A 22,910-nucleotide genomic window follows, 5' to 3' on the forward strand; every position below is an offset into this window, starting at 1 on the left:
GATATGATACAGTTCAACATGAGATGCTGAAGCAAGAACCAAGTGAGGCTCAGAGCTGGTGCAGTTCGGTGCACACAGTACCTTCATCGGATCCGCCGTCAGCCTGTTCGTCCGGATCTGTCAGAGATGCAGCTCGACGAAAACCTGAACTGTGCACCGTAAGTCTTATTTTTTTCTTCTCATAACTTCTCATAACTACTAAATCCGTGAATATCTTTATTTAAATAATGAGACACAACGAGATGTGTATAAGTTGTTGTAAAGCACCGTAGCTAGCTTTTAAGCATTAGCAATGTAATTATAAGAACCTTGTAAAAACGGTGCCATATGAGTAGGCATAACTTGTCAGTTATCCTCAGTTTGTTAATATTATAATCATAAAGTCTAGTTACAGCTTAGTCACATTGTTTGCACAGCTAATTTGTAATTTATTTTCATGTGTGTTTTTAGGGCTTTGGGAGACATTTCAAGACATGAGGCTGTGTGAAGATCTGAAGCAGTGGAGGACAGCTGTTATTAACCACCTCTAATATAATGCATTAGTGTGATACCCACACTGAAAATGTTTTTCTTTCAGTAGTATATGTTTGATACATCTACATATATATATATATATATATATATATATATATATATATATATATATATATATATATATATATATATATTAACAGCTGCAATGTTGTGTTGTAAGTTGGGTATAACAGTACTATGAAATAATATTTATATTTGTATAAATGAATTATTAACCATAAATGCAGATCTGCTTGATATATATGTTGTAAACTTCATAAAAAATGTTATACAGTAAGACAATTTGTGATTGTGATTATTTTTTATTGATTGTCACCAAAACGGGGCCGTTCAAAACCTTTATAAAGTAATCCTTCCTCTGTAAACTGTCTAATAGCTGACACGACACATGCAGGTAAGGGCTTCCTGATGAATACCAGCACAGACAACTCGACTGTATGCTAGCAATATTAATTTGTCTTATACCAATGACATTAAATTTTTTTACTTTATAGGTATTTGTGACCTATATATAGTCAAACTGTAATTGAGATTACATTTTACTGTTTATTTGTACGTACAAGTATTTAGCTCAGAGTAATAAATGATCTCTACCATAAACTTACTCATCTGCTTGCCTGGAGATGTCTATGTTCCTGCCTGAAATGCATATAAGCTATCTTTAGAACCTATTTTGATTTCAGACAGCAAGCTTCAAAGCCTGGGTGCAGAGTCAGAGACAGCACATCACGTTTGGGGGCATTTCCCATATAAGCATATAAAAAAACAAAAAGGTGTTTATCTCTCTCGCGCGCGGCAATAAGCACCCGCTATATCACGTGCCGTTCGCGTCGGATATTAACGAGTATGACACGCTTAATCAGCGATTATTCGTTTGTGTTACCGGTAAGTAGAATCAATACTTCTACATGACAAATGCTATGGTTTTTCCTGATTAGATATCGTTAGCTAACACTGATCTCTCACAGACACCTGCCCTGTTCTCCTAACACTACAACTTAATTTGTCTCCTCTGGCCGTTGTTCTGTTTAATCCTGGCATGTCCCTTCTCTCTTGGCCACATAGCAGGCTCATATTTGTCGGTGGTTCGTCATACAAGTGTAAATCAACATTTTAAATGTTCTCCGCGTCCGAACAGTCATTGCGATCCATTGTTTTCCTATGGCTTACATTGACCGCTCTCCCTCTCGTGACGTCACTGCCGGTTTGGCAGTTTTTCAGATGCGGAAGTAAAATTCTCTCACAAAAACGACTCCAGAAGCCTTAATAGCGCATTTTGAAGTATATTTTAAAGAAAATCTGGTTCCTACATTATTTGTCTATACATCAATTCACTGGAGTCTCTAACCTGCAATATGCACTTTAAATATCAAACATGTTTGATATAAATCGGGGCAGCCCTGATCTGTGTGCTAGCAGATCGGGAGGTGCAAGATTCGATCTTTGAATGCCTCAGATTACCAGATAATCTCTGCCGAACATCGGGGCCGACCGAGGTGTTTGACAAGATTTTTGCTCCGATTCTCAGGAGGGGAAAATCGGGGCAAAATCGGGCTAAAACTCCTGTAGTGTGAGCCAGGCTTTATCTGAGTAGTTCAATGGCACAGGTAAGCAGATCCAACAGAACCAATGGAGAAAAATAGAGTCCAAAGCAGTAAAGAGAATCAGCGATCGCTAGGGATGTGATCTGTAGACCAGACGCCAGAGAAGTGAACAGTCCTCTGACATTACCCCCTCCTCCAGGAGTGGCTCCTGACGCCCTTTTACGACGTCGAGGATGACCTCGACCACGAGGGGCAGGACACTCTGGGTGGCTCTGATGAAAGTCCCTTAGGAGTTGGGGATATCGGGGATATCGTCTCTGGCCACCCAAGATCTTTCTTCTGGTCCGTACCCCTTCCAGTCAATTGTAAACATTCTTTCTGTCTTGTGTGTCAGAACGGTGGTGTCACTTGACTCTTCACTTAGACATGTCTCAATAAGACAGACCCATGCTGGCACACTTGAGAGACAGTCAACACAAGACAACACAGGAATGTCCACTAGTGCCTCACAGTGGTGCAGGCAACCGGGTGTGACACACACCAATTTGTCGGTAATCAATACATGGGCGGAGACCTCCATCCTTCTTACCCACAAAGAAGAAGCTTGAAGCAGCTGGTGAGGTGGATGGTCGTATAAATCCCTGACTCAGCGCCACCCGGATGTACTCCTCCATCGCCTGGCGCTCCGAATTGGACAAAGGATAGACGCGTCCCTTAGGTAGTTGAGCCCCAGGTAGCAGATCGATGGCACAGTCCCATGGCCGGTGTGGTGGAAGATGGGTGGCAGCTTGCTTGTTAAATACATCTGAGTAGTCCAAGTACTCTGCTGGGATTTCCACCTCACTCACTGTATACGGGCTCTCTATCCTGGTGGACGCAATAGCCAGAGGAACAGAAACTGGAGATGATAAACGAGTGAAGCAGTTCTTTCGACAATGCTTACTCCAGCTTACTCCGATGGAGCCACAGATGTCCTAGGATGATGTCAACGGTGGAATTCTCCAGTACCAGAAATTTTATTTGTTCTTGGTGAAATAATCCAACTTGCAGGGTGATGAATGGTGAAGTGTATCGAATCCGCCCACGTCCAAGTGGTTTTCCTTGTATGGTCTTGACAGAGAGTTCAGGACTATGGCGATGACGTGGTAGCTGAAGGAGGTCTAGACATTCTTGTGAAATAAAGTTTCCGGATGCACCTGAATCAAGCAAGGCAGATACACAGAGTACTTTAAGAAGTATGATGAGTCACAGGGATTAAAGTTAGATGAGTAGTTTCAACGTCTGATTGAATAGTACTCACCACTGGACATGGGGGTCTGACGGGACAGTTCCGGAGAAGATGACCAGGTTTTTCACAACATAAGCAGAGTTTGTCCTTGATTCTGCATTGACGGTCGACCTGCATAGGTTCTGGTACTGGAGAGCAAGCTGCCACCATAGCGGACTGAGGAGCGGTTTCAAGTGGCTGGCAAGCGGCTAGACCCTGGGATACCCTCATGGCACGCTGTAGGAAGGACACCGCTAGCGTCCGGAAGTTAAATGTGTATTCATGGATGGACGAAGAACCTTGTCGTAGCCGGAACAGTTGATCAGAAATGGCGAGTATATCTAGTTGTGCTGAAAACCACAGAAAAATGACAGGTAAATTGTTCAGAGGAACTGATTATACAAGTATCAGCCTTCCATATCGCCTTGGGCCATTGAAGATATTTACCAGCAAGTAATGAAATGAGAAAAGCTACATTCGAATCCTCTGTGTAAAACTGTTGTAGTTGCATCTTGATGTATAGTTAAACTTGAAGCAAAAAAAACGCTACACTCAGCCGCTTCTCATGAAAACGTGTTTGGTAAAGCCATGGGACTTGAAAGCCATGAGGCAGATGGCGGTGCGGGAGGTGGTGTTAAGGCCTAAGTGTTAAGTTTGGTGAGTTGATTTGGTGCTGGTGATTCTTCGTTGTTCATAATGTTTTAGGTCTGCTCTTCTGTCACAACATACATGGAGGCAGAGACGGAGGTAAGTATAAAACATCAAAGGTAAGTTTATTAACAGAAGGGTAAGTAATATGCAGCAGGTATTGAGGTAAGTATTCTTATCGGAGTAGTTCAATTGCACAGGTAAGTAGATCCAACAGAACCAATGGAGAAACAGTGTCCAAAGCAGTAAAGAGAATTAGCGATCGCTAGGGATGTGATTGGTAGACCAGACGCCAGAGAAGTGAACAGTTCAGGTATATATAGGGTGTGGTAAGTGGAATCAGGTGTGTAATCAGAAGTCAGGTGATTGGGATCGTGTGTGTGTCTTCGGGGGGCGTGGTCTGTGTGTCTGGCTGTGGTAGAACTCTGACAGAAAAGAAGACGGACACTGTTTTTGATTTATCCACTGTGCATGTTAAGTTACGTTAATCTTCTGCACATGTGCAAAGAGGACTGTTTATGGGGTTAGTAGACTTATAGTCAAAACCGCCTACACCGAGACCAAGACACTACCAAGACCAGAAGGTATCGAGACCAAGACAAGACCAAGACCATGACCAAGTCGAGACCGGAGAAAAAAAACAGACTACTGTTGAAGCTACGGAATAACTTGTATGAACAGCAGCATACTAGGGCTCAGCCACAGTTTACATTCAATACATATTAGACGGTATTACTTCAACTACAGGCAGAGCAATACAGAGACAGACCATGTCGTGTGTGACTGAGCTCACTGTAAATGTTTTTTATCATGTATCATATGTAACAATCACGGTTTAAAAGGCTCACCAGTAAAAATAATGTTGTTGTTTTTTTGTAAATAATGTCTAGTTAGCCTACTTGTTCAAAACAATCACTTTAGCAAAGTTTGTACTATTTTCTGCTTGTTTTGATATATACAAGAATAAATACATTTATACTACTGCCATTAAAATGTTAATATAAAACATTTTAAAATACAGAAACAAAATCATTTTTAAAAGTGAAGATTCTGTAAGTATTGAAGGAGATCCTATAATAATTTTATACAGATTTACAGTAGTAACAACAAATTATATTTTTATATGATAGCCTTTGTCTTATCATGTTTTTAAATATGATGGTTTCATTATAAACGTGGTGATTATCTCAAAGTAGGACAACCACCATAAAAAAATATGATATATACCATATGAGTCAACAAATGTAAAAGTCAGTCATCTATTACTTATCTTGTAAATTATTGTGCCTTTAGCCCCAACAGCCGGGGCGATTAGTACCCCAAAATATCATACTTTTACATATTATTTTCTTTATTAAAAAACTGTTGCTTTAATTATCTTAAACCAAACTGGTAATCATTAAGACCTTTAAAATCTTTGTCTAAAAATATATTCAATATTTTAGCGTTTCCATTTTCTACTTAAATCTACAACATACAACCATATCACAATTCAATGCACATGACAGACAGTTGTCGGAGAACACCTGAAATGCGTGACCGAATGAACGATACTCGTCTATATTTGCAGTACACAAGCTGCGGTTCAGCTACGCGCGACAAATGCTGCCAGTGTGAAAGCCCAATGGATGTGCGCTGCTTCTGCTCTGCTTATGCGCTGTGCACGCGCTGCTTTCGCCCTGCTTACGCGTGCAGTGTGTAACCGACGTAACATGTTGTCGTGGATACCAAAGATTCTAGAGCGTGTAGTTTTCTTTTTGTTGTTGTTTTTTTGAGCGTGTAGTACTGCTAAATCCCCGACCACTATGACGGTCTGAGACAGCAAGACCTTGACAAGACTGAGAGGTCCAAGACCAAGACCAAAGACCGTCAAGGCCGTGACAAGACCGAGACCAAGACCGGTCTCGAGGTATACATCACTAGGGGTTAGCGCGCATTGTTTTGGGTTTTGGCTGTTCGCCCCTGAAGAGGGAGCTGGTGTGTTTGAACTGGTAAAGGGAGTAAAAAGTTTTTTGTCTAACACAGAAATCTTCATGGTGGAGGCTTTAGGATCAGCGGTGATTGACACAGCCTGTACAAGAACTGTGTGTGGAGAAAAATGGCTTGAGGATTACACAAGTGGGCTGCCACAGAGTGAGTTACTGAAAATAGATGACAAACAAAGTGCAAGACTTTTCAGATTTGGTGAGGGCAAAGTTGTTCACTCCACAAGGAAAGTTACCATTCCAGCTAAGATAGGACATACCAGATGTAAAATAGAAACAGTTGTTCCTGCAGACATACCGATGCTCCTAAGCAAGACTTCATTGAAAAGAGCAAGTGCAGTTCTGGACATTGCACATGACAAAGCGACAATGTTTAAACAGCCTGCTAAACTCCAACTAACATCTTCAAGACATTATTGTGTGAACTTGAGAGATGACAGTCATCTAGGTGAAAAGGAGACCAGTGAGAGTGAAACACATGAGAATGAAATACTTGCTGTGATGGAAAACATGACAACAAAAGAAAAGGAGAGTCCTGTTTAAACTACACAGACAATTCGGGCATGCTTCAGCTGATAGACTAAAAAAATGACTGGCCGGCTCAGATAATCACGACAATGAAAGCAACACAATCCTCAAGAACATTGTTGCAAACTGTGATACATGCAGCAGATACAGTAAGCCAAAACATAAGTCTGTAGTGGGTTTACCCTATGGCATCAGCCTATAATGAGACTGTGGCTGTGGACTTACATGAGCTGGAGCCGGGAGTATGGTATTTACATGCTATTGATCACTTCACATGCTTCATTGCAGGGAGTATTGTCACCACAAAGAACGCAAAAGAGATAGTGAAGAACTTTATTCACTGCTGGATAAGTGTTCATGGTCCTCCATGCAGACTGTTTAGTGATAATGGAGGTGAGTTCAATAATGACGAGATTAAGGACATGGCGAAAAGTTTAACATTGAAGTTAAAACAACTGCAGCGTTCAGCCCATGGAGCAATGGCCTTTTAGAAAGGCATAATCAGACGCTCACTGAAATTCTGCTGAAGGTAAAGAGGGGCAACAACTGTGACTGGAAGACAGCCCTAGATTGGGCATTAATGGCAAAGAACTCCCTGCACAATGTACATGGTTATAGTCCCTACCCGTTGGTGTTTGGGCAGAACCGAAATCTGCCCTCTGTCCTCACTGATAAACCCCCAGCTCTGGAAACAAGTATGAGTACTTGGATAGCTAAGCAAATCACAACACTACATGCAATGAGAAAAGCATTCACAGAAGCCGAATGCTCAGAGAGAATAAGAAGAGCCCTTCGCAAGCAACTGAGGCCCGTTCATGACAAATATGAAACGGGGGACAAAGTGTATTATAAGCGAGTTGACTGTAATGAGTGGAAAGGTCCAGGTGTGGTCATAGGCCAGGATGGTGTGGTTGTATTTGTCAGGCATGGCAGAACCTATGTACGGGTCCATCAGTCTAGACTAAGAAAGGTGGAAGACCTACAAACAAAACTGGAGGAGACAGAAAGGGAACAAATAAAAGCAGATGAAAATTCTACAGTAACACCAGCAGCAGATCTTAGTGACACTGAAAGCGAAAATGAAGAAGTGACACCAACCAATGATCAGCTTCTCAATGCTGAAGATGACAGTGAACCTCTTACATCGGTGCTGCCAGGAGGGGATAATCTTGATCCATCCCAGATGACAGAAACCCACTCATCCATGAGTTGTGAAGGCCTAAGACTGAAAATCGGCCAAATTGTTAAATACACAGACAATCAAAGTGGACAAACCCATTCTGGGAAAATCCTCAGCCGAGCAGAAAAAAAGGCTACTGGAAAACACAAGAACTGGTACAATTTGCAGTACAGTGAGCCATCCAAACATGAATGGTACATAGTACACGATGATCTCTTCTTGTCTGCTAAAAATACCGAACTCAGCACCTGGAAGAGAAATAACGTCTTTGAGGAAGTGAAAGATGAAGGGCAGAAATGTATCTCCACGAGATGGGTGTGCACACTTAAAGAGACAACTGATGGAGTTGTACCCAAGGCTAGACTTGTTGCGAGAGGCTTTGAAGAAACAAATGCTCAAGATCTTCCCAAAGACTACCCTACATGTAGTTCAGAGGCTCTAAAAATGATCATGGCAGTCATATGTCAGAATAAATGGCAGCTAAACTCCATGGACATTAAAGCCGTTTTTTTACAAGGTAAAGAGTTAACCAGAGACATTTACATTCGGCCACCACAGGAAGCTCACAGCAAAGAAACTATATGGAAGTTAAAAAAATGTGTTTATGGCCTAACAGATGCTTCCTTATTCTGGTATAACAGGGTGAAAGACACCTTGCAGCAACTTGGATCTTCAGTGTCAAAGGTGGATCCAGCAGTATTTTACTGGGTGGATGATTCCAGCAAAGTGATGGGCATTCTTGCATCTTATGTGGATGACTTTATTTGGGGTGGTACACATATATTTTCCACAACTATCATTCATCAATTGAAAGTTGCCTTTCAAGTCGGACGGGAAGAGCATGACAGTTTCAGCTATATTGGAATGGAGGTACATTCTCTGGAGGATGAAATACAAGTACAACAAGGAAGGTACATAAAAAATCTGCAAACCATTCCAGTGGACTCCATCAGAGCAACACAGCGTGAAGCTTCATTGACAGAAGCTGAGATGGGTAGGCTAAAATCAAAGATTGGACAAATACTGTGGGTCGCCAGGCAAAGCAGACCTGACATAATGTGTGACATATCCATCTTGGCATCTAATACAAAGCATGCTACTGTTCAGACCCTGCATTGTACAAATAAACTAATCAGAAAACTGAAATCAGAAGAGGTCACCTTGAGGTTCCAGTACCTAGGGAAAGACAGTTCTATTAAATTAGTGGTGTACAGTGATTCCTCAATGGGAAGCCTTCCGGATGGCGGTACACAGGGTTGACATTTCATCATGCTTATGGGAGAAAATGGAAAATTCTCTCCTATATCCTGGCAGTCAAAACGCATCAGGAGAGTTGTAAGGAGTACATTAGCAGGAGAGGCACTTGCAGACGGGATTGACAGTGCAGTTTTTCTCACAACGCTCTACATGTCTTACACGGGATTCAGAGCTCTGCACAAAAATGGAAACCATTTATAACACTCACTCTTTTTTTTGGAGAACTCCTCTCCTCTTCTGGCTCCTTCTCCTCCTCAGACTTTCTCTGCAGATTTTATAAAGGTACATTTATGAGTATTTCATCAGACATAAAAAGAAATCACAAATATAACAAATACCTTTTTTTGTGATGTTTTGGGAGTTTGTGGTGGAACAAGGCCCTCTTCTGCCTCGTCCTCCTCAGTGGAGTGTCTCTGCAGGTTTATAAATGTAAACTCAGTCTTTAACCCTTTAACTTTCACCCCTAAAAAATTATTTAACTTAAATTGAAAAAAAAAGTGCTTGAGGCTAATTATTAGATGTTTACTAATAAGAATTTTATGTTTTTTATAAAACTTGAGATGTCAGGTAAATATTGTTTTAAATTCAGAGCTATTTCATTATTTATTTTGCATTAATAAACATTCCTTTAACTTTATTAGTCGCTTGGATACATCTCCTAACCTTCAGGGTCCACAAAGTAAAAAAAAATTAAGTGTCTGTATAATATATATATATATATATATATGACTATGGAAATGTATATGCTATACCATGCTTGGTATGGTCCCATATGGTCATGCATGATTTGGATAATTATTATAAACATTTCTGCATTGCTCATATATTTTGCTATATGTCTGTTCACAATCCTGAAGCCGCGTTACGTATGAGGACCAAATGCTGGCAGGCAAGTGTGTCAGGACAAATGGTCTCAACACATAACCTGCCCAACGCCCTGTAGGCCAGGAGGGGCCCACAAGGGGTGCCAGTTGCTTTCAGAACTGAAGCAGCCGTTGGGGGGCAGAGCACATGTGGGTTAGACATGTGGAATAGAGGGAAAAGAACACCTATTCTGGCTATAAATATACAAGGGGAAACATGGCCTCTTGATGACCGTGGAATACTGAGACACGATGCCAAACAAAGAGCTGCTTCGATTGTCTGAAGCTCCGGGTGCGGTAAACACGTAAACATCGACTCCAGATCAGTTGGACCACCTGGGGATTGAGTCGCCATTCTCCAGGAAGGGTGAGCTGTCGTGAGAGCACATTGGCTGCACGATTGAGCTCCCCTGGAATGTGAAAAGCTTTGAGCCATGCCTGACTCCAGAGGAGCAGATGGACGCTGTTTTGTCCGTACGGACCAGCATGTGCTTGTGGCGCAGCATTGCAAGGAACCAACGCAGCACAAGAACCACTGCTAGCAACTTGAGGCAATTAATATACCACTGCAGTCGAGGTCCCGTCCAGGAGTCCGAGGCTACTTGCCTGTTGCATACGGCACCCAAGCCTGTCATGGAGGCATCTGTGTGGACCACGGCATGTCTTCTCACCTGTTCTAAGGGCACTCCCGCCCATAGGAAGCCAGGGTCAGACCAAGGGCTGAACAGTAGGGCTGCACGACTAATCGCACAATGTTGTGAGGGGCGTTTAGTCAATGAAGGCGGTACTTTGATTAGTAGTAAATCTCCATCACGTGCGTTTAGCTGTAGCGGCAATTAATACACAGAGATGTAAATTACTGACAAGCTACGCCAAATCGCGCTCATAATCAAATGCGATATCACGCTCAAAATCTCATTCGATTATGAGCACGATTTAGCACATGCTCGCTGGTGAGGCATGTTGACCAAATCCAGCTCTATCCAGAGAAAAGAGATGCTCTGCACAGGGGAGAGCTTGCTCTTCTCTCGGTTGACATAAAGTCCCAGATCGCTGAGGTGCTGGAGCACAAGGTCTCTGTGCTCACACAACAGATCTCGCGAGTGACTATACGGTAGAGATATCAGTTAACCATGTAAGCGCACAAATATTGCGACAAGATGTCATACCTAATATAATAGACTGTATTTCCTAATACAGAGTAATTTCTTATTTGTATTCCCTAGCACTAGATGGCAGACATGTAGTACTTCGTTTCTAGACCAAAATTACGTCCTGTTCCTATTCAAAGTGTTGGAGGAAATAACAGACGTTATGAAATGTACTGCTTCTGTATCAATAAAGATCGCTTACTTTCTCTAAGTAAACTGTCAGATGTGTGAGGAGAAAAGCACCAAAAGGCTGATAAAATGTCGTACCGTGAGGACGCGTTGCAAATGTTATTTGCCGATTCTGACTCTGAAGGAGAATATTTGCCTTTTGGAAATGACGATCGGCCATCTAATAGACACGCATCTCACGGTACATCGTTGCAGAGCAAAGGTGCCGCTGTGCAAGACGAGAGTGTCCACTAAGCACAAACAAATGAAGCACAAACAAATGTTGCAAAGGTTATTTGCCGATTCTGACTCTGAAGGGGAATATTTGCCTTTTGGAAGTGACGATTGGCCATCTAATAGACACGCATCTCGCGGAACATCTTTGTCGTCTTGCGCGGTGGCACCACTGTGATGCAAAGTGTTCACAGAGCACAAACGAGCGATCATTTCGTCCCTTTGCCAAAAAAGGAATGGGGGTGGCAGGGGTGAATGTGGTCATAGTGTAAACAGGGGTACAGTAATATTCAAATAATTTAGTAATTTCTTCTGTTTTATTGTTGGTTTCCTCTATTCTCATCCATTTGACCGTTTTACTACTATATAGTAGTGTAATAAGTAATAATTTAGTTTAATTGTTGGTTTTCTCTTTTGTGATCATTTGGAATGAGGATAAAAAGAAAAAAACCTCGGGCTGTCAAATGATTAAAAATTTTAATCAGATTAATCAGACTTTTCAGTGGATTAATCATGATTAATCACTATTTGCAACTACACCTGAATCCTAACCATTTTTTTTTTTCTGAAATGCATACCAAAAAATAAATAACAGAACACAGATACATAATTTTCATACTTTCATATTATGTCAGGGCTGGCATTGGGCCTGTTTTAGGCTACTCCTTATTTTTTTTATTTTAGACATCCATCAATTATGTTGAAGAAGAAAAAAAATGCCGCGCTGGCGGAAACAACACGAGACTTTCGGTTTTACTTTCGAGACCGACTCGGATGGCGCAGCTGGAAGAGATCCGCGTTCATTTGCACACAGTATTATATCAAAATAAATAATGAATGTGTCGGGAAAGAGTAAGGACATATCTGAATTATTTTTATTAATAAAGTGTATTCAGAGTCAATGTCGCAAAGATCCTGACAGCAATCTCCTTTTTGGAAGCGCTTTGAGAGAGAAATTCATCTTTACGGATTACATAATGAACAAGTTTTTATTTTCGATTTGTTTTATTTCGTTAAGTAATAATTTAAAGCTCTCTATAGATATGTTTATCGTGTCTGTGAGGCATGCATTTCGCTTGATTTTTGTTAAGCACGCCTGGTCAAGAACGAGACGACAGAAAGCGCATCATTTTTGTTCCGTCAATTGCTTTGATATCACTGTGTCAGTCACCGCTCTTTCGAGAATGAACCCAGCATAACTATGCAGATGTAATTCCCAAAACATAAGAAAAACGAAAGTTTCATACAAATTCTGAATGGATTATGGCATGGAACGTGCAAAGCATTTTAGTTTTAGTCGACGAAAAGTCAAAAAGGTTTTAGTCTAGTTTTAGTCAAAAAAAAAGGGGAAAAAGTAGTCTTAAAAAGTAGTAAGTATTTGGCTGTTGGGTAGTGTCACTTATAAGTTCTGAAAATAGCAGATCTATCGTTCAACACGACGTGAGCTTCCGGATCGACTATTTTCACCAATAATTACAATAATGAATGAATGTTTTAAAACATAAAAGACAAACAAGGGTGGAATGCTAAAACGGCTTGCCAAACTAGTATGACAAAGATTATTTAATGCTAAAACGGCTTGCCAAACTAGTATGACAAAGAGTATTTAATGCTACAAACGGCTTGCCAAACTAGTATGACAAAGAGTATTTAATGCTAAAACGGCTTGCCATAGCGGCTTTTTAGGTTTTAATTGGCATGCACAATAAGCAGAAATGTCATGCATTTTAAACGTCTGACGGACCACCCACTAACATTTTCGTCTATTCTCGTCTCGTCAACGAAAACTCACACACGTCTCGTCATGTTTTAGTTATCAACGAGCCATTTTTATCTCAACATCGTCTCGTTATCGTCATGAAAAAAAGTGGCGTCAACAAAATGATTTCGTCATTGTCATCGTTGACGAAAACAACACTGTGACTCCAGTTGCAGAGGGGCTGTCGCCCAAGCTTGTACTTGTTAACTGTACCATCATCATTTGTAGTAAATAAAAATATGTATTTGCAACGAATGGTAGTTTCTCTGCTTCCTAAACTTGTACATAGACCTAAAAACATTAATTTGCTGACATATAATCAATATACACTTAAAAGAGACATATTAGGGTTTCATGAAGACACACATGATAAAAAATCTTTAACCTTTACTGATTTAATGACATTTGGATGCTAAGTAGAATATAACCTAACATTAGCATTCACAGTCATGATGAAATGTGTAAACAGAACAAATTATGCGGTACTTTGCAAGTGGTAGACTGGTAGATTATCATTTGATAATAGCACTCAAAGAAACAAAGCAGAGGACACATTTACTAAATGGCTAGTATAATAGACATGTAAATGGACATGTTAAAGGTCACATTGTGAAAAGTATCTAAATGGTGAAACATTCAGCACAATAAGACAGTCATCAGTTTTAATTGCCATTACTAATGTTTATTTTAAATAGAATTTACAACTATAAATATACATATAAATATATGTTTGAAATGGAAAGAAAACAAAATCTATAAATAAATAAAAATAAACTGTACTTAAAATAAATAACAAGGATTCTGCATTTGTGAACATCAGCTGGCTCTTCTACTCCATTGTGAAGGATTTGAAGCGTGAAGTGTGCATTGCTACAGCCTCTAATTTTTCAGGTCTTGTGAACTGTGTACACAAGTGTTCTGGAATGTGCACTTTCTTGAGCTCGTCCTGAAACTGCTTCCGGTCCTCTAACACACTTTCAAAAAGAACCTCCAGTAATCGATCCACATACCCTGCAGAATGAAAAGAACATGACATTAAGAACAAAAACTATTTGGTAATTGCATATAGGCAATGCTGCTAAATTGCATACCATATGAGGGCCTTGTCTTTATTGGCCTCACTGTGCATTCTCCCTTTTTGTAGCGAGGATACTGCATGTGCCATCTTAGCTGTCCAGTAGCAGTTGTTGCTTGTTCTCTTGCACTGTTTTCATTGTAGTGCATAGCTGCGAGTTGTGATCTAAGGTGAGAATGTATGCAGTTACATTGTCACATGTCTCCTTATGTTTCCTTATTTTATGTTTGCACTGTTGAAATTTGGTTTCTCCCTCTGTCTCCCCCTGTCAGTTTGTATGATTTGGTTTAGCCCTTGTTAAGTGATTATCGTTTTCACCTGTGTGTCTTGATTAGTTTGCTTTATAAGTCAGTCTTTGAGTTCAGTCCTTGGTCGGTCATTTAATGTCAATGCTCCTTAATGTTCCTGGATGTTATTTTGATGTCAAATGTGTTCAGTGTGTGTGGAAATCCCCTGTCTCTTCCTTGGAAATCAAGATTAAAAATATTCGTTATTTGACTTTGACCTTCGCCTCGTCAATCCAGCACCGGCTGTGACATACATAGTGTGAATCACTTGATACTTTACAAACGACCAAGCTTATTTTCTCAATAATGCATTAATTAACTGCAATTGTTTTACGAACATTTAACAACAACACGTTACCAAGTAGTGCAAAAAGACACAAAGTACTACACGCACATTATTTAAAATGCTTTAACAAAAAACTTTGAGCATGTCCGAACATAAAAATTAGGGGTTGTTGTTCACGATAACATCATATAATATAAATTCAAATAAGATGTGCAAATCAAACACCTAATTTTTTCGTGCAGATGGCAGAATCGAAAGGAACTGGACTGGCATCAGGACTCCGCAACCCAGCAGTGCGCCTCCAAAATTTAGCTCGTCGCATCGCGGGGAACCGAAAACAACTCTTTTGTTTTGTTACAATTTAGAAAGGCACAAACACGAACCATGTCTCAGAAACAGCAAGCCAGCTATAAAAATGGTTCTGCTTTTAGAAGCTTTTCACCATAGAATAATTTACCGGCTCAGGGAGCTGACCCACCAAAGACTGTCCGATTAGAGACTGAACAAAGATGATTCACGGGAATAACCCATTTTTTGTCGCCACTCAACAGACTGGTTTGTGTGTAGTTGTGATTGTGGTTTTCTAAAAATAAAAAGTAACAAACATGAATATACATAGTATCAGGGCTCTCAAGTCTCACGCATTCACCGTGAGACACGCATTTCAACCAGTTCACACGCTCTCACGCCACACCTTGTATTTCTCACGCTGAAAAGTAAGGGATAACTTGTCCCGCTATATGGTGTTAATGCACGAGGTGCAGGCTTTGCAGAGAGAAATACTCTGCCAAGCTCATAGCTGTCTTGAGAGTTAAATGGCACCTACCAGCCAAAAAATTAGAATTTGCTGTTTTCTGGTATATTACGTGATCCCGCTACAATCACGTTCCTCACTAGGCAACGTGGACGCGCACATCCGGGACATGGCCAGCGGTGGAATCGTTGCGGGGCTGCGGCTTTCTCTCGCAGTGGAAGCGTTTAGTACAGTTGAGGAGGTGGTCGCGTTGCGGTCTCGGAGCGGACGTTGCCATTTGTATTTACTAGAAACTAAATAAATGCAGATGGGTTTTTCATATTTATTTTTATTTATTTATTTATTTTTTCCATTTTACGATTCCTAGACAAAATCACTTGCCTGTGATCAAAGATAGTGAGAACTGATGTTGGGGATTACAGCCAAATTTGTGCAAAATTATTAGTTCTTCAACAGCTTTAACTAATTGTGGGCCTGAAATTAAGCAAAAGACAAGATAATTGGTAAATCTGCTAAAAATTGTTTTATTTATTTCAAAACACAAATGTATCAACATTGTTGGGAAGGTTATTTGGAAATAGGCTGTAATAGGCTACAGATTAAATTTCCCTATTTAAAATGTAATTTAAAAGTAGTGTTACTATTTCAATTGCTTTAGAGGTAATGTAACATTACATTTGATTACTAAATTTCTAAGGAATGTTTTCTACTGTAAATCCTTTTAAAAACTTAAGCAGGCAGGTTTATAGCACTCAACACTAATTACTGTCAATTTTACAAAATCCTTTATCACTTGATTTAAGATTATAATAATTTAATTTTAAAGCACAGCCACCACAAAATCTTTAGCACCTCTGTTTAACTCCTGAAACATTGGTGTCTCTTATTTTAAAGCAGTCAATGTGATTTGGGAAATAAATCAATCAAAATATTTACATGTAACCCACTTTGTAATTGCAAACATTTTTAAAAGTAACTGTAATTTAACTATATCTGTCATTTCTCAGTAACTGTAACAGATTAGTTAAATGTCATTTTTAATTAAATTACATAATTCAGTTACATGTAACTAATTACTCTAGCTAAGTTCAAGCCCCTACCACTGCCATCAAGGCATCAAAGTGTGCAATAAACACTTGAATATGACATACATGCTATGAGCAAGTTCTGCAATCCTGTATGTTAACAGTATGTGCATTGAGCACTGCTGTTTAGTTTGCTCGTTTGGGGCCAAATTTCTTTTTTTACTTTTGATACATATGCATTTTTGAAATATTTAAAACATTTTATTTTTATGAATTTGACTTATCAGATCTACCAGTTGTTATATTTTTTATTTTGTGCTGGTAAATTAATAACAATAGATAGTTGAACTTTTACCAAAAACTGGAGAGAATTGCGTGGGGCCGAGGGGCCGCTGCTGCAAATATTTGAGTGGCTCCTCCCCTAACAGATAAAATCTCACTCCAAACTTTTTCCAAAACTTGAGAGCCCTGATAGTATACATGATAATAGTGAGAATAAATTACAACAAAAATATTGGCAACAATACAGCACAATAAACAAATATAATAAGATTTAAACAAACATTATTAGCAAGATGTGCTACAAGGCGATCTGTAATTTCTATCTTACAAGCATGCAGTTGTAACTTGACACCTTATTAGAGCCCAGCGGCTTGTGTAGCGCTACTCTGTCTGGGCTACGAGAACGCATGTGCGCAGAAAGTTGTTTATCGTTACACATAGAGAAATATAAATGAACGTTGCATCAAACAGGAACATAACTCGTCTTAATAACAACAAATGTAACTTTAACACTCTTAATAATGTAGATAGATATGTAAACACACAACTACAGGGCTATAGGCACACTTACTATGAGAACACGCAGATACCTAATAAACATCGTTACCTCACAAGTATAATCACTCGTTTACAAAGGCAGATTTGTATCGCATCGATTATATGATTGACGATCCAAACTTACTTATAAATTCACGCACAACACTTGATCCAAAAGCGATCTTTCAAGAGTCCGAACACAAAATGGTGCGCAGTAACTTTAGCGTCCGTCCAAGCCTCCCGCTGCACTGAACTACTGTCTCTGTGAGGGCGGGGGAGATCAGGTGATCCAGGTTTCTGGACGCTGGTTGGCTCAGGTGAAGTGCTCTATGTATGTGTGTGTGCCTCAACAAACAGAACGGGGAGATTTAAGAAAGAGGGGTTAGAATAACAGAAAAAACGTAGCCTTTTTTACACCAGCCAACGTAAACAAGTGACACAAGTGCTACTTTCCAATGCATAAGTACTGCGATAGCTCATGCAAAGCACGGTGCAGTGATTGGATTAGACGAGTTCTTTGTTATGTATAATGTTACACTGCTCATTAATAATGCTTAAAAGGGGCCGTCAAGCCGATGACGTAGATCGGTACTGTACAAGCCACGCAGCCAATGAGCGCTAAAAAAAAACTGCATCTACGTCACGGGCTCAAACGTAACTTTTAAAACCGGATGCACGAAATGGTCACAAAAAGCACAAAAATTACCAATTTCCACTTTGTAACATTTTTAGTGACATATATTACTGTTTTAAGCAATGTACAACATGTATACATCTGTAAACAACTCAAAAAAAGTGTTTTAGAGTTTTGTGACCCTTTAAAGGATTATTCACTTTCAGAACAAAAATGTACAGATAATGTACTCACCCCCTTGTGATCCAAGATGTCCATATCTTTCTTCAGTCATTAAGAAATTGTTTTTGTTTTTTTTTTGAGGAAAACTTTTCAGGATTTCTTTCTATATAATGGATATGTATGGTACCCCGAAGTTTGAACTTCTGAAATGCAGTTTAAATGCAGCTTCAAATGGCTCTAAACGATCCCAGCCAATATTTAATGTGTCCAAACAAATAAAACAAATAAATAACATAAGCTTTAAAACTACTTTAAACTTCAAAATATTTCAGACTGAAAACCATCAAACTTAAAACTTTTTAAACTTGAACTTTTCAAACTCTGTCTATCTATCTATCTATCTATCTATCTATCTATCTATCTATCTATCTATCTATCTATCTATCTATCTATCTATCTGACTGACTGACTGACTGACTGACTGTCTGTCTGTCTGTCTGTCTGTCTGTCTGTCTGTCTGTCTGTCTGTCTGTCTGTCTGTCTGGATAGCAGACCAACACTGAATCAACATTGAATCAATGCTAAGGCATCAATCATATTATCATTGAATCAATGTTGAAATTTAACATTTTTTTGTCAGTTTTGCACCCTGAAATAATGTTATTTCAATGGTGAAAAATCGATCAAGATGGTCATTAAATCAACATTTCTTTAACTTAAATCACTTATTTAACATTGATTTAACATAGAAACAGTATCAAATCAATCATGCTTTTTACTTTTTTCCATCAGAGAACATGCATGACTGTAATTACAGTTTTTCTCCATTGGTTGAAACAGAAATTACATTCTCAAAATTCTAAGATCATTTGGCAAAACAGTGTTACAGTTCAGCAACACTATAGCTCACTTGCAAAAGCTCATATCTCTCCAAAAACAGTTCACTCATGCATCAAAACTAAATTCCTTTCCCATATAAAAAGTCAGTGCCACAAAAATGGCAAATATCCTTCTCAATTGCTTTGGCTCATTTCTTGAAACAGACCGGACATTCTCAACACTCTTGGTGCTTTTGCCAAAATAATGTGGATGATTCTGCACAACACCATGGTTCACCTGCAACAGCTCATACCTTTACCAAAACAGTTCACTCATGTATCAAAACTAAATTTCCTTCTCATTTAAACAGTCAGTGCCCCCAAAATGCTTCGTCCCTGGCATTGTGCAAGCACTGCAAGTCCCCTACAATGATCTCCTGTAATATCTTCACATGCAACGTCCATTGCATGGAGCAGGGACCTCTGATCTTGAGCCCGATGCTCATACACTCTCCACCTCCAAGCGGAGAAAAACTCCTCAATAGGATTGAGGAAAGGAGAGTAAGGTGGTAGGAACACCATGACCAAATTCACATTGTCCCATACAATGACATATTGTGGTAGGTGAGGCCCTACGAGACCTCTCTCATTTTCAGGGATCAAATCAAAATGAAGGCGGTCCAAGAAGATGAGGAGCTTCTGTGTATTGTATGGGCCAAGACTGGGGATGTGAGTGGCCACACCATTCTCAGATATGGCAGCACACATAGTTATATTGCCCCCTCTCTGGCCTGGGACATCCACTGTGGCCCGGTGGCCAATAATATTAAGGCCACGTCTTCGGCCCTAGGCCAGGTTGAAGCCAGCTTCATCCACAAACACAAGGATGTGAGGGGTCTCGTTTCCTTCCAATGCCATTTATTCTCTACAATAGTGAAAAAAAAAAAAAAACATCAAATCAGTCATACAGAAGAGTCATACACTACAGTTACAGACAATTACATAGGAATGTTCTATGTTCTCCAAAAGTTCAGTATACTACAGGCCACTACTCCAGTGGTTCCAAACCTGGGGTACATGTACCCCTGTGCAGAGGTAGTACAGGGGGTATTTGACAGAAAGGGGAGGGGGGAAATCATCAATGATAGACTTACTGAATAGTTACAATAAAACCGACAGTATTAGATTTACATGGGAGGCCCTAATTGCAGCTCTTTAACCCTTTTTCTTGTTTTATGTTATATTCCTCAATATAAGGATTATACTGATAATTGCATCATATAGTAAGCTGCAGTTTTTAGGCAAAATGTTGAAGTCAGATAAATCAAATACTTTCATCCTGGAAGACCTGGATACACAAATCAGGTAAAGTGGGTACTGAAGCCAGAAAAAGTTTGGGAACCACTGCTTAATTGTAAAAAGGTTATAATGATGGACAACCAGTAACTGACTTACATGTACATACTGGTACCGCAGCTCTTTCACTCTATCAGAGTTCCTCTCAAATGGTACCCTGTAAATTTGCTTCATTGTCATCTGATGCTTCTTCAGTGTCTGATCAATTGTGGAGATGCTTATAGAGTTGACATTTTGGAATATGGCATTATCTTGTAGGATTGCAGCGCGGATCTGTCTCAATGTGATGGCATTATTTGCCATCACCATGTTACAGATCTCTTGTTCTTGTTGTTCATTGAGAAGTTGCACTCTGCCACCCATGCAAGGTTGTCGTCCAATCCTAGATATAGAATTCAATGGACACTTCATTCGTACTGTATACCTTATGTATTCCTCATAGAATGAGTTACCTATGTAATTGTATTGTTGTTTTACACACAAGCACACACACAGTGTGCAGTGTCCTGTCCTATACAACATATAATTCCATCATTCACTGACAACATACCTGTTTTCCCTGCGAAAGGTTTGGATGATGGAGGAGACTGTAGAGCGAGGCACATTAGGCTGCACTCGGCGACCTGCCTCCGCCATTGTGAGGCCATGGTTGATGACATGGGCCCTGTCCCAATATTCACACTACGCCCTAAGGTCTTCCTCGAAGTGGACATTTTTGAAATTGCACTTAGCGGAGTAAGTGCGCAAGGGCCCGAAGCTGTGAAGAGCAGAATTGGGACAGTTTTGCACACGTCACTATCTACGTCACTTCTGTTGTGATCAGGACAAACATGGCACTGGCTGCAGTTGCGGTATTCGCAGTACTCCTGCTAAAGTTGATCACAACTCACCAGCAGTTTCTTACCAGAAGAATTAGAAACCGCAGGAGAAAAAGGCTTCTACACCGGATTCAAATATGTAAGCTGATGCCCGACCAACAGGTAAATGAACTTTATTTTACATTTCAATGTAGGCCTACCGTTCATTTAACTTACGAGGCTAATGTGTGTACTGCTAATAACACTGCTGTTATTGTCACGAAATGTAGTTTTAAGATTTTTTCAGTCGAGAATGTAGTTGATTAAAGCTCAAATATGTGGTTTATTTATAAAGATAGCGCCTATTTTAAAATTTTATCCGAAGTTTTCGGGGTTGTGAGGGTTTCTCAAACTCGGTCTGAAGGGCCACTGTCCTGCAGAGTTTAGCTCCAACCCTGATCAAACACACCTGAGCAAGCTAATCATTGTCTTCAGAATCACTAGAAACTCACAGCTAAGTTTGTTTGATCAGGGTTGGAGCTAAACTCTGCAGGACAGTGGCCCTTCAGGACCGAGTTTGACAATCCTTTGAATGAAGAAAGGAATATCTTTTTGTACTCTTAGCTACCAACCTTTTTGTTAATGTTATTCATATTAAAACAGTTTTTAGCTAAGATAAATTGTGATGTAATCTAAACTATGAAGTGATGTAAACTGTACTACATTATACTGAGAGCTGTTCCTAATATTTTGTTAAAATATCAAGTGTGGCAAAATATCAAGAACAGCTCTCAATATAATTCAGTATAGTTTACATCACCACCACCATAAGTGAGTGTCCAAAATTACAATGAAAATATATCAACTCCCTTTAATAAATTAAATTATAAAATTAATTTTAAAAAATTCATGGTGTGATCTGTTTTCCTAAATCTGTCATTCAAATTATTTTTTGTCTTTTTAAGTTTGGCAGACTGATCAGGTATGCCAGGCTGAATCATACCATGCCTGTCCTTCTGGTGTATTTTGATGTTGAGAGAGACCTTCGACCCGACTACCGCCTTTCAAGAAAATCAATGGATGGATTGATGGATATTCTGCACAGGCACCAGGACCACGGCTGGGGATCTTATTTGGAAGTCCTAATATTTGTGTATTGGCTTGCACATGGACTGTCTTATAGAGTCACTGCCCGGGCATTCTCTGTGCCAAAATCCACAGTGTGCCGTGTGGTGCACAGAGTTGCTCAGAAAATTATGGACATTGCAGGTAAAGTGATTTGCTATCCACATCATGATGAACTTGAAGAAGTTGGCCTGCGATTTGGACGCCTTGCTCGGCATACAGCATTTGACAAGGCTGTAGGGGCAATAGATGGATGCCATATTCGTATCAAGCCTCCAAATCGTAACAAAGAGGACTATTTTAATTACAAACAATTCTATTCTATCCAAATGCAAGCCATCTGTGACTCTCAGGGACGTTTCCTCAACATCTTTGTTGGTTTTCCTGGCTCTGTACATTATACCCGTGTTCTAAAAAACAGCCCACTTTATGTTAATGCTGAGTACCCCCCACCTGGCTTTTTTCTTCTTGGTGATGGCGGATATCCCTGCATACAGTCCCCCATAACTATCATCACACCCTACAAACTGCCACTTCAAGGAAGGGTCTAGGAACGCTTCAATCACAGCCATTCACGTGCGCGTTCAATTATTGAACGAGCCTTTGGTATGATGAAGGCACGCTGGAGGGCAACACTCTTCAAAGCCTTAGAAG

The 22,910-nt window shown here is 39.9% G+C and overlaps 1 protein-coding gene and 1 long non-coding RNA gene across 2 annotated transcripts in view; one reads left to right on the plus strand and one right to left on the minus strand.

Annotated features, from left to right (window-relative positions):
* LOC141326033 (uncharacterized) overlaps nt 1-22,910 on the plus strand; it is a 321,966-nt gene that overhangs the window by 232,307 nt on the left and 66,749 nt on the right. The gene's annotated exons all lie outside the window — the stretch shown is intronic.
* On the minus strand, nt 13,669-17,611 carry LOC141325678 (uncharacterized). The gene is made up of 3 exons (XR_012353805.1): nt 17,510-17,611; nt 14,210-14,358; nt 13,669-14,129 (listed from the first exon to the last, which is right to left on the minus strand). It is a non-coding gene; the product is annotated as an uncharacterized lncRNA (long non-coding RNA).

This window comes from Garra rufa, chromosome 2 (assembly GCF_049309525.1).
Source record: "Garra rufa chromosome 2, GarRuf1.0, whole genome shotgun sequence".
In the NCBI taxonomy this organism is placed as follows: Eukaryota; Metazoa; Chordata; class Actinopteri; order Cypriniformes; family Cyprinidae; genus Garra; species Garra rufa.